Source organism: Phaethon aethereus (assembly GCF_964289735.1).
Source record: "Phaethon aethereus genome assembly, chromosome: Z".
Classification (NCBI taxonomy): domain Eukaryota; kingdom Metazoa; phylum Chordata; class Aves; order Phaethontiformes; family Phaethontidae; genus Phaethon; species Phaethon aethereus.
The window spans coordinates 55,397,705-55,409,828 of record NC_138577.1 but is presented as its reverse complement, the minus strand read 5'-3'; positions in this window follow the sequence as shown (position 1 = coordinate 55,409,828).

Sequence of the window (12,124 nt, the reverse complement as noted above, 5' to 3'; positions counted from 1 at the left end):
GCTTGTTCCTAGGAACATTATCCAAAGACGTGCTATATTCCTGCCAACAGAAAACGAAAGACTACGTGAAGATCTCATGTAGACACAGCAAGACAGATGGAGGTTAGATAGCGTATTGATATGCTGTGGAATTAAATCATTAGCTGGAAGCCAGGAGCCTTCTTAATCATTGTCAGGCGGTCGTGCTGCTGACGTGCACAGGTAACGCGCTGGCCGCAGGTCTGCGGGTTTGTCCCTCGCTCCCTCCCCATCACCCTGCAGCTACAGCTCACGGGCGTGGGGCACGAGCTGCCCTCCAGCACTCCCCGTCTCCAAACGCTCTTTTCGTGGGCCTGGGGGCCTCCCACAATCTTCCCACCCAGCCGCTCCTGCGTGAGCACTGGCCTGCAGGTCACGAAAAGAAATACTTTCCTCACGTGGAGCTTGTTGTGCCCTTAGCATATATACACAGCACGCCGGAGGTCTGCCCGCCTTCCCCGTGCGCAAAGCCAGCGGCAAGAGCAGTTTGGTGCCTGCAGCGGTACCAGCGCCTCTGGAAGGGTGGTATGCGATGCTGCAATACGTTTAGGACTTCTCTGTGCTTGAAAAGGGCAGTGAGGGACCGAATCAGGTGTCTCCCGTATCTTGCTGAAGCACCTGACGTGCTGGGGAGCACCCACCGGGGGTGCGTGGGGAGGAATTTAAAATGGAAGCTGATGCAGGGGAAAGGAACATGTTTAGTATATAGCTGGTAAAATAATAGACAGGTCTATGGAAAGTTGAGACATGAGTGCTTAATTATAACCATTTTTATGATGTCATTGTGAATGAGAGGTCTGCATGGCATGAAGTCCTTTACTAGCTCGCACACCATCGCCAGGAGAGACACAACAGTCAAGCAGGGAGTGAGGGACAGGATGTGGGTTGCAAATACCATTTAAATTATGGAGGGGAGTTGAGGAAAGAGAGGAGGATTTGACTGGAGTGGGGATTATCAGTAAATATTTCTCTAAAAGTATACATGAGGAGAAATACAGAAGATAAAAGACCGGAGGTTATGGAGGGAATACAGGTCTGGGAGTAGAAGGAACAAGTGGAGAAGGAGGGAGGGGAAGGAAAGGAGCCAAACAGGAGAAGGACAGAGAAAGCCTTGATGTAGGCTTTTTACTGGAAGGGGCTGGGTGGAGAAGCGAGAGATCTAAAAACTTTTCCGCGATTTGCTTAAGTCAATAACGCTGCAGATATAGTCCCTGTAACTTCAGAGCTGCACCAAGTTTTCTTGCCTTCTTCGGGTCTTCTGAGCCCTGACGACTGGGCAGAATTTTCCACCACCCTACGCCCAGAGCAGCTCTCTGTCTGGCCTGTTTAGAGGCAACAATTCTGTGTACTTTACAACCCAGATATGTAGCTCTGGGCCCTTGACCCCGTGGCCTTAAAAGTGAACGAGCTGTGGCCATTGTAGAGCACCATTACAGAACCCTGTAAGTGCCTTTACTTTTCTTTGCCACTCAGGAATATCTTGGGGAGCGGACGTGCTCAGTGTTCAGAATTCCTTGTGCTTTAAAAAATGCTGTGTTTGGCAGGTTCTGGAGGTAAAATTAGGCAGTTTTGAACTGTTTCATTTTTGTGTCAATTTACATTGCCTGACATGCAGATGGAGCTTGTTCCACGGTGCGATTTACAGTCAGGTGCAAAGCCAGTAGAAATAAGCTGAGGGCACTGCAGGTTGCTGAGTGCCTTGCAGATGTACAGAGCAGCAACTGAGTTTACAACAGCAACTAACTGCAGAGTGATGCCCTTAGAAACCTAAAGGAGACACTAATTGCACTCTACTGGGGAGACAGTTAACATGCTAAGCCACTTTTCTAATTATTCTTGATCTGTTTGCTCATTAGGAAAAAAGCATGTCTCTACAAGCCAGTGCTACTTTGCTTCTATTTCTGCTCCATCTTGTTCAAAAGCGTGCAAATGGGTTTGTCCGGTGGGACCTGCAGCCATGGCATCTGCAGCTACGTTTTTGCTGCAATTCTGGGATTTCGTGCACAGCAGCTCGGGGTGCATGATGTCCCAGGGTGGCAGCTGCCCCTTTGGTTAGGGACCGGACCATCACTGTGCCCAGAAGTCTGTATCTGTGCTCTCCAGCAGGAGTTTTTGTTCTGTTCTTTTTTTGTCTCTCGCCTTCCTCTGAAGTAAGGCTTTCCAGACCACTTTGGTAATGTTTGTCCTTTTGGCATGGAAACACATAACAACAACTCGTTTTACATAGGGGCAAAGTGATCAGGTGGGAAAGAAGGTATAAAGAGAACTTCCTTCAAAGCATTTCTTGTGAGACAGAGGCTATTTGCAGACTGCATGTTTGATAAAAAAAGGGGCAAGCTTGTATGAGATTTGCAACTTAAAGAAGAGCATGGCTTGGCTATGCAACTCAGCTTTTTGAATGTTTCTTCAAATTGAACCAGCTCTGAGTCACCTATGTTAGTGGTGTACACATGTTCTGCAGGCCTGGATTATTTGCAATAGTCAAGGGCATCGTACTTGGGACCTTGTCAGGAGTTGGGTGTACAAACGTTTCCAGCCTTATTTCCTGCCTCCACCTGTGACAGTGTGAGAGATTCCCAGCAGAGCTGATAAAATTTGCCTTTCTCCCTACACTCCCCCCTGTCCCCAATGTAATCATCTGCTGATGGAAACACGATTTTTCTAACAATATGTGGCATGAGTAGTATGTTTTGGTGAAATTTTCAGATTTTTTTAAGATCTAAAATTAATGTGTTTTTAACTAATACTTGTGTTTGGGGCTTTTTTCTTTTTTTCTTTTTTTTTTTTTTTTAAATCTAACTACTTTCAATGTAGATTTGTTTTCATAAAAGTCTATAACCAAAGAATCTGTAAATAACCAAAGGAGAAGAAAAAGTAAATAACCAAAAGAATCACTCTATTAATAAATCCTAAATTAATAAATAATCACTGCATTAATAAAGCTGCTTCTTGGATGTCCTTTCAAATCAATGATTGTGATTGGCACAAAGATGTAACTTGGTTATTCATGGAGTGAAAAGCATTCAGCTCATGAATACCCTATCACCAGCAACTGCAACCTCTTGAAGATGATGTAATGTACTCTATGGAAAAAGTTTGAATACATTCAAGTTTTTTAATGGAAGCCAAACCTATTGTGCTGTGTGGAGTTTTGAGAGGCCTGAACACAATTGTGTTTTATGGTAGCCTTATTGCTGTGAGATTATAGACAAAGGGTCTTCCATCTGAACACACCAGGTTATTTAAGTATTGACTGTGTTTCCATTTCAGATTATACAGAATGACCTTATCTTTAAAATCTTGCCTTTCTTTTTTGTGACTAAGCTCATCTGACAAAAGGCTAGTTCAAAAGTTGAAGGAGAAGTACATGGAATAAAACCCCAAACAATAAAACACACTTTTAGCTTTTTAATATTGGAGGCAAAATTTTGTTAATACTTCAATGTGCTTTTTACTACTTTTTACTACTGGCTTCCAAAATAAAAAATGTTGTCATTGTATTTTAGATATTTATTGTCTCAGAAAAGAAAGGCCTTCTTTGAAAATTCAAAATCTTTTTATACATTTTTATGCCATTTTAAAACTTTACTTGAAATTGTGATAGAAACATTTTTAATACATGATATCATCTTTTAAATCAAGATTTACACAGAATATAAAATTATGCAGGATTAGTCAAGCTTAAAAGAAAAGATTTTTCATTTAAATTAATCTGATTTTTTTAAAACATGTTCATTGATACAGTGCCATAGTGAACTGACTTATTTTCTGTGAATGCATGTAACGTTTTTATGTAAATCTAACCATCTGCTATTAGGTCCTCATGATTTGATTAAAAATGTTATTGCAAAGGGCAGTAAATTAACTGTTTACAGAGGAGAAGGCAAATATAAACATCTCTCTGCTGGTCAGGTGTTGGTTCCCGGAGAGAAAAGCAGAGGCTGACTCTGACCAGTTACTAAACTAGAAGCTGCCTGGTGTCATGAACTTGGTGTTACAATTAGCCTCAGAAAGTTGGACAGATGCTCAGTGCTCGCTGCTTTTTAATATTTTTCCTACACATTCCCAAAAGCCACATAACTGGCTCCACTGTGAAATGTGAAGTACAGCATCGGGTGCCTGCAGAGAGGCAGGTCTCCCCCATTCTTGCTGTGGAAATGAGCAAAATGGGTTTCAGTGATTCTGAGGATAAAGTACTCTTATGTTTTTCTTTTTATGACATTTCCTTTCTTTTTGATATGTCATAAGCGTCAAGAGAAAGTAAAGCTTTTTTTTTCAGTTTCTTTTGTTTGGCATAAAATTGTTGTGTCTGGACTTTCTGCATATATCTGAATTTTCAGGAGAAAAACCAAAAGAAAATCAGTGTAGAAAAGGAAAAAAAAAAAAAAAGGGAAAAAAAAGACACACACTTCCAAATCAACTCCACATATAGCCATAACAGGCTAATAACATAATTATTAACAATTATCTCTGCTGTAACATGGGAAATTAGCTGTAGCTAAGTAGCTGTAGCATTAATATAGTCATCTTTGAAGGAAGTCTCAGGCTGTTGTTCTCCACAGTCATGTTGGAGAGGGAGATATTGGGAACTCTGACCTGCCGGTGTAGCAGGTCTCCAGCAGCGAGCTCTGCAGAGAGCCAGGTGCCACAAGAGCAGATGAAGGTATCACGTATGGCTCCAAGAAGCTGCTGTACATTGCATGGAGGCCATGGGGATGCCCAGTCCTTCTCTGCAGACACTGCCTTTGGCAGAGATAACTTGTAGGAAGATGCACATGCCTGTTTCCTTCTGAAAGAGAAGTTATGTGGTGTACAAAGTGCTCCCAGCGCAGACCTCTTGAATTGTTTGGCACTGCATCAACAGGAATGAACTTGATTTCTTCAACAGACGTTGGTGCACTAGTCTTATTTGCTTGTACATATATAAAACAAAACAAAACGACCCACACACACCCCAAAAAAATCCCCAAACAGCTGCTTTACAAAAGCAACTTACTTTTTTTCATCTCCCAAAGGAGAATTGGCAGGAATATTGCTGTAGTTCATTGATTGTAAGATTTTTGGCTAAGACGTAAATTTTGGCATCTAAACCCTTACTAAAATACCCAAATAAACAGACAGTTTCCCAATAGCATTAAGTAATGACTGGAGGTCAACAGGGTTAACCAATTGCTTATCAGCACAGATTTGAAATCATGTCACAGTCTTTTGAAGCTTGAAGTTGAGAAGCTAACTGTCAGTATCTTCTGTGAAGGTCAGAAAGACATTCTGTGTAATGGCAAGATTAAAGAAATAAAAACTGAAATAATAATTAGCCAGTAATTGCAAGCTTTGACCAAATTCTTCTGCCACTTGGTCAGGGAAGATGAAAGGAGGAACATTTTGAATTCTGCAACTATAATTACACTTCTGGCTTGGAAAGTGTTGCTCACAGGAAGTAAATCCACAACTTGAGATGAGTATCAGCAGTGGGGGAATGTTCATTGATGGTGAAAAAGGTTCATTTGATGGTAAACACTGAGCTGACTCAAGTGAGGCTGTAGCCAGAAGGTTCCATGTTCTCTGGGTCAAAATGAGTATCAGATATGCAATAGTTGAATTAAGCCATGCAATTGAAAAGTCTGCTTCTAAAACCTAAATATAGCGGTATATAAATGTTCAGCACTACTGGAAAGACTGTGCTTCTAAGACGCCAATTTTCCAAACCTGTGTTGATCAGGTAAAACAGGCCCTCCATGGTTCCTCTCTCTTTCTGATGCATGCATTAGCACACATCTAGAAATTTGGAAGGGCAAAGTTCTATACTTGTTGAATAGTAGGAAAATCTCCAGTGATGACCTAAGCAACTGACAGTTTTCTTCCATTACACACAACAAACATTTCTGTTGTGTTTAACAAGTTTGATTGATTAGATAAAACACTGTCCATTTGCAGAATCATTGCTCCCAGATGGAGGCTTTTAGTATTTACTTCATAAACCTATTTCTTTCTCTTTTTATTCATCATTTTTCCCAAAAGATTTATAACTAAGTTATAAAATCAATTTGGGAAGAATTTTGATTGATTGATTTTTGGCCCTAGCAAAAAATAACACAAGGTTTACTATTATCAGATACAGTATGCACTCTCCAATATATTAAAATGATATCCAATTGGAAATGTGAGACGAAGAGGATCTTAAAGTAAGAGTTCTTCATGTTGCTTCCATTGCCAATGCAGGCTTATTCCCTGCAGTATATATTTAATAAAATGAAATTTAAGAAACTATTAGAAAGTAAGGATGTGTTAGTGGTCTAATCATCATAGTCAAAATATTTAGATTCCACCACTTGACAGGCTTGGCAAGGTTATGTCAAGCTGTAACCTATCTTAGATAGATAAACAGACTGCAATATATATTGAATTTGGATGACATCTTCAGCTGGTTAAACTCCATGGAATTCACAATCTGGCCTTCTACCATTTTTTATGTTTTTGGAATGTCTGTTTAAAATGGTGTGCTATACTTGTACCGTAGTTGGGGTCTGAAAATTATTCTGGTGACGCTGAGGAAAAAAACAGTCCATGTATCACTGGTATATAGCAGTTTCCTCCCTTTCTTTGGCTAAAAATGAAGTTTGAGGCATGCTGTGAGTATGTTAAGCAAAACAGACTTGTAATGTATATCGTTGTTGTGGTCTGACAACCTTTTATGGGAAAAGCAAACAAAGTCTGAGATGTAGTTAAAGACCTATTTGTGTATGGTGGTTGTACTGACTTTACTGTGTGCATTAATGTTACTAGAGAGAGAAGAATCCTTACTTCAAGTTACAAATAATTAACCTGCAGAAAATTTTCTTCCCCAAGAAAAATAAATGCACAGTCCCTTGGACTGAAAAAAGTTCCCTGCAATTGGGATGTTTTACTCTTCAGCCTTACACAGTAAATTGATTTCTTCAAGAACAGTATCTTTAATGATAGGAGACATCTGGGAGTGTTTTATTCAAGGTCTGAATATGGTGAACAAAGTGGTACGTATCGTCGGCTTATATTCACTGATTCTCGCAATTTCACTTTCTTCTGCCATATGCATGGCACAAGCATATCTAGATATTAAGTGTCATCTCAGTTTCTTCCTTCACTCTCTCTTCTACTGGGCATTCAGTAGTCTGAGTATAGAATTCAACAACAGCAGAGCCAACAGCTCAGATATAAAGACAAAAGAGGGCTCAAGCAGGAAAGAAAGAAGTAGGGTTGAAGCCACTTCAACTGCGTTGCACTATGGAGTTGATTAGGAGATCAGCACCCAGGCTTGAGAGTGTGTTTCAGTCTACCAGCAATACCCCTGTTGTCCTATTGCTGTTTCTCATCCATGAGAGTCTGGAGCCCTTATTCAGCCACCATGAAGAGACACGTGCAGCTCTGCAGGAAAAGCCCATGCTTACCAAGGGTGAGAAGAGAGCATGGCGCAATTGCACTTAGAGAGGCTGAAGCACAGCGGTAGCTTGTTTTGTAGTGTAAGCATGAGAAGAGCGCTCTCTCGAAAGCAAATTTTTGGTCCAGGTTATAATCCCTTCCTCGTAAGAGTGCCTTGTTGGCTGCTGGCTGTCTCAGTTCCTCCCAGAGGAAATTCCTTGGCACGTAACTGCTATAACACAAATTACCCTGAATGGCTTGAGCTTGACCATGCTCGATAGCACCCCTGAAAACTGTGCAGAGAGTCTCTTGCGGCGCCTCTGGTAACCTGTAGGTTTAGTGAGAAGAGGAAAAAACTGGAGAAGGAGAGCGATAAAGTTAGGCTGGATCTTGTTGCTTCTTCCTTTTACTTGCACTAGCTAGAAGAATGTAGCGTGGGATGAGGCAAAAGTGTAGCCAGCTTTAATGATACGAGCCATATACAACAACTTTCACAGGGCAAGAAACCCAGTCCCAAAATGCATATCTTAGTATGTTTCCCAGGGGCCCCATAGATCCTGTGTAAAATAAGTGAACAGACAATCGGAAAAGGCACAGGCAAGCTGCTGGATCCTGGATCCTCGTTTATACACATTTGGCACTTTCCCTCGCAGCTGCAGTTCAGGTTACCGAGGAACTTCTGCCCCAGCCCAGCCTTGCAATGGAGGTGGCCTGATGATGGAAGCCACAGCCGAGCTGCCAGCGAGCCCCAGGCGTTTCGGATCACTGAACGGCTGCTGTTGGTGCAGGACCTTCCTCTCCGAGCCCTGATCCGCTGCGGGCAGCCCGGCGGGCAACATTCCTGCCGGCGGGGCTGAGAAGGCACGAGGGTGACGGCATCATGTGGGGCCTGGTATAGAGGCAGCAGCTTCACTGAACTTAAAAAAGAGCTTGCACTGAGCTGACCACGAAGGAAAAGTGAAAGAGGGAATGTGGAAATCCATTTTTAGAAGTGACCTTACCACAGCTTATAATGAGCGTCCTGGGTTTTCCTCTGAGTCACGGAGTAGTCAAAAGCCGCTTTATGCAGCGCGTGTCCTCAGCAGTCTCTGAGGAGCTTCTCTTGGCTTCAGACGGTTAAATCAGATCTCGGCACAGCGTGTGTAGTGCATTCTTGTGGTCATCTCCGCATTCACGTATCGCCACAAAATATTTAACAGAGGTGCCAGCTGTCTACTGGAAGGTGCTGTAACTGTGTGTATCCACCTGCTGGGATTTAGAGTTGACACAGATGATCGTCAGCCTGTTGCAGACACCAGTCCCTAGCGAACAGCTCCGGTTTTCCACCTCCTAAATGTTTTCTCTGCAGAGATGGAACGATCCATTTGAACAGGGCTCTCTTTGGCTTGCGATCAAGAACGGTTTCAAGTTACAGTATATTTCTGGTTTCATTATTTTTTTTCCTTACCAGGATATAACAGTAGCTTAATGTTTAGACTGGTATGAAAAAACCCCAAAAAAGATAGGAGATCTAAATATTTTTTAACTAAAGCATTTCGCCGTAAGTGCCAGGGTTCCTTTGTTAATAAACCTAATTCTGTTTATTAAAGTTCGGGGGTCACAAGTATAAAGTCACTGCTCTCTAACTGGCCATGCTGCTGAACTAAGCACATGAAAAGTCCTCTACAACAGTGATAAATAAAAATAAAGTTCAAGACTGAAGCTGACAGCTCTATAACTAGGCACAAGCAGCCTGTGTGCTATGTAGCTGCTGTCTGGTTACAGGCTTGTTTTCAGTCTGTCATGGAAGGGGGTAGGTGGTCTGCCGCCTCCAGGGAATCCCGACACGCAGAAGTAGGAGCTGATTTTCACATGGAACAACTAAGGTCATACGCAAAGCTCACTGGAGGGTGTTTCTTTAATTTTCTCACATGGCGTGCCTTGGAAGAGAAGTAACTAGTTAAATCTCAACTGAACTCCTTTGAAAAAATCCTATGTTTTTATTTTCCTTCATCCTTTGAGCTTCATAAAAATGTTTTACCTTTGGGTATGTTTTTGGTGAGCAGGTACGTACAAATACGTGTGGGATGGTGCCATGGAGATGAGTAGTATGTTCAGTGGAGGTAGAGGGTAAGCCTCTGAGCTCAGCGACATTTTCAGTAGCCCTTCCTCCCTGTAAGTTACGTCATTCTTCTCCAAAAGAGCTGCTGGGGCTTCCTTGCAGGCTTTGATCTCTCTGACGAATGTGGAGCCTCTGTATGGCAGCTTTTGTGTTCCTAAGGTCTTGAAACCCAGGAAACAATTGCTTTTTCTGCCCTGAGATGACTCCAGCTTCAGGGCAGAGGAGACTAAAGGAAATTTTGCGAGGTTTCCCTGAATTTGTGGACAGTCCCTCTGGCTTCAGATTTGAATTAGGCATGCTGGATTTTCATCAAAACAGGGGTCAGCAGGTGAATACTTCTGCTGGAGGGAGAAAATCTAGCCTCGTGCACGTGGGTCGTAAGTGATTACCTCACATGCTTTTAGCGGCTGCTCTAAGTGGTTTCTCCCATGAATGATGATACTGTGATAAGGTACAGTAGGAAACACGGTTTCTGTTTATACTTCTCTAGAGAGAGGGCCAATGCTGCAGTGTAAATTTGAGAAAATAAGGTATGTGTTTATATTGCCTTACTGCTTAAATATTTGGTGGCATATATAATAAAAACTATTTTCCTAGAGCTGTGAAGCTTGACATGTATATTTGTCTGAACTTCTGTGACATTCCTACTATAATCCCTCAAAATAATACAAGTGCATTCAGAAGACTATCACTCCATAGATTGGTAGAATTATTCAGAGTTCAAGCAGGAATGAACCAAATCTGTTTTTCAACCCCATACTATAACGATTCCTTTGCTGCATTGCTGGGGGGAGAGGATAAAGTGCTGAATCTTAAAATTGTTCAGTGTCTCCCCTGAACACCAGAATAATGGCCATTCAGGAAACAGCTTTTCTCTTCGGGTGTGGTTTTCTTAAAAGTTGTATGATTTCTCATCAAATATTCCAGTATTGAGATCAATGTGTAAGTGTCTTACGGCACAACGTTGAGGTGTAGAGGGAAGAAACTGATTTAAAAATAGCATCCAGTATCTTTGGAAGCTCTCCAGCACCTGCCCCTGAGGTGGTTGTATGTGCTTAAAGCACAGCATATATCTTCAAATGAAGAATCAGAGCAACTTCATCTGGGTTGAGGTTTTGTTTTATTTTAAAAAATTATTTCTTTGGCTGACTCTCATTTTGGTTTTGCATTTCGACTCGGGATGACTTACCCTGACTTTGAAGCCTGGCAATGTTCTCCTTGTGTGGCACAAAAGGAACCGGATGCGGGCAAGGCATGGAAGAACATCATCCGTTGAGGGATAGTCATGCTAGGTCTAGTAATTTCTGTATTTAACTGTGGAGAGCAGTGGGCTCCACTGATGCCCTAGGGAGCCAAAGGAGGCCAAATGTAATGCTCGTTGGGCATTACATATCCTGGGCAGAATCAACAATGCCCTGTAGGTTTGCAAGCCAGCTTCCAAAGAACTAAATTCCCAGGGCAGAAGATTCCGGCCATTCCTCCTACCAAACAGAGTGAGATGGTGAGGTTTCAGCACTGCAGAGGGATTAAAATTGGAATCAGGTCTTTGCTGTAGCACCATGTGGGGAGACTTCCAAAAGCTGTGTTAAGACATTACGCTAACCAAGTGTGCAGAGGCACCAGAAAGAGCCTGCAGATGTGCTGAGGAAAGAGAATGAATTGTCCCAACTGAGGCTTTGTGCTAAGGCAAATGTATTAGCTCTGGCTCCTGAGCTGTGTCAGGATAACACAGTCCAGTAAAGCCCAGGCACTAAGACAGTACAAAATCAAATCTTCGCTCATGGGATTGCACAGAACCAGCAGCTGTGGGTAAGGGAAACAGAAGTCTAACAAAGTTTTGGATTTTTTCCTTGTGTTCTGCTCTTTTCGATGGTCATATGAGGTTTTTTTGGGCATTGATTTATTTTCATGTTGTTTGGGTTTTTTCTTGTTAGTTTAGTCTTATTACACTACCCCTTTTCTGAAATCTTCTGAAATCAAGAGGAAACTGATCAGAAAGAAGTCCAAACCTTTTCAGGAAAGTCAGCACAATTTTTTTTAAAATAAAAATTCTGAGAAATGTCCATTTGTTCCCCTTACAAATTTTTTTCTGAAGTCTTACAAAAAAATTTTAGTTTGCGTCATGGATTTATTTATTTAATTTCTGCATTATGTTCAAAACACTACACTGTAAAAATCAAGATAAATATATACCTGTAAAATTAAACAAAAAACAACAGAAACAAAGGAGGTTGTCATGTTGTTGAAGAAAAAATGTGTTCATATTCCTTAATGAAAGAAATCACAGTAATACAGGGTTTTGTTGAAATTACTTATTCCTTAATATATTTTTATTTCAAAAATGAAATATTTTGATGCAAAAATTTTTCCTTCCAAAATATGACATCTGTTGAGAGTTACCTGAAACCACTACTCCATTTTTGTAAGGAGAAGTGAAGGCAAACATGGATTTCTATTGCCAGTGAGGATTATTTTGCCTTTAGATCTACATTTTAATCATGTGTTGAATTAAATCAGGGTGAAGATAACTTAACATTCCATGTCATAGTAAAAGAAAACAAAAGGATTAATTAATTCAAATAGCAACAGAAGGCTTTATTGCATGAAGGT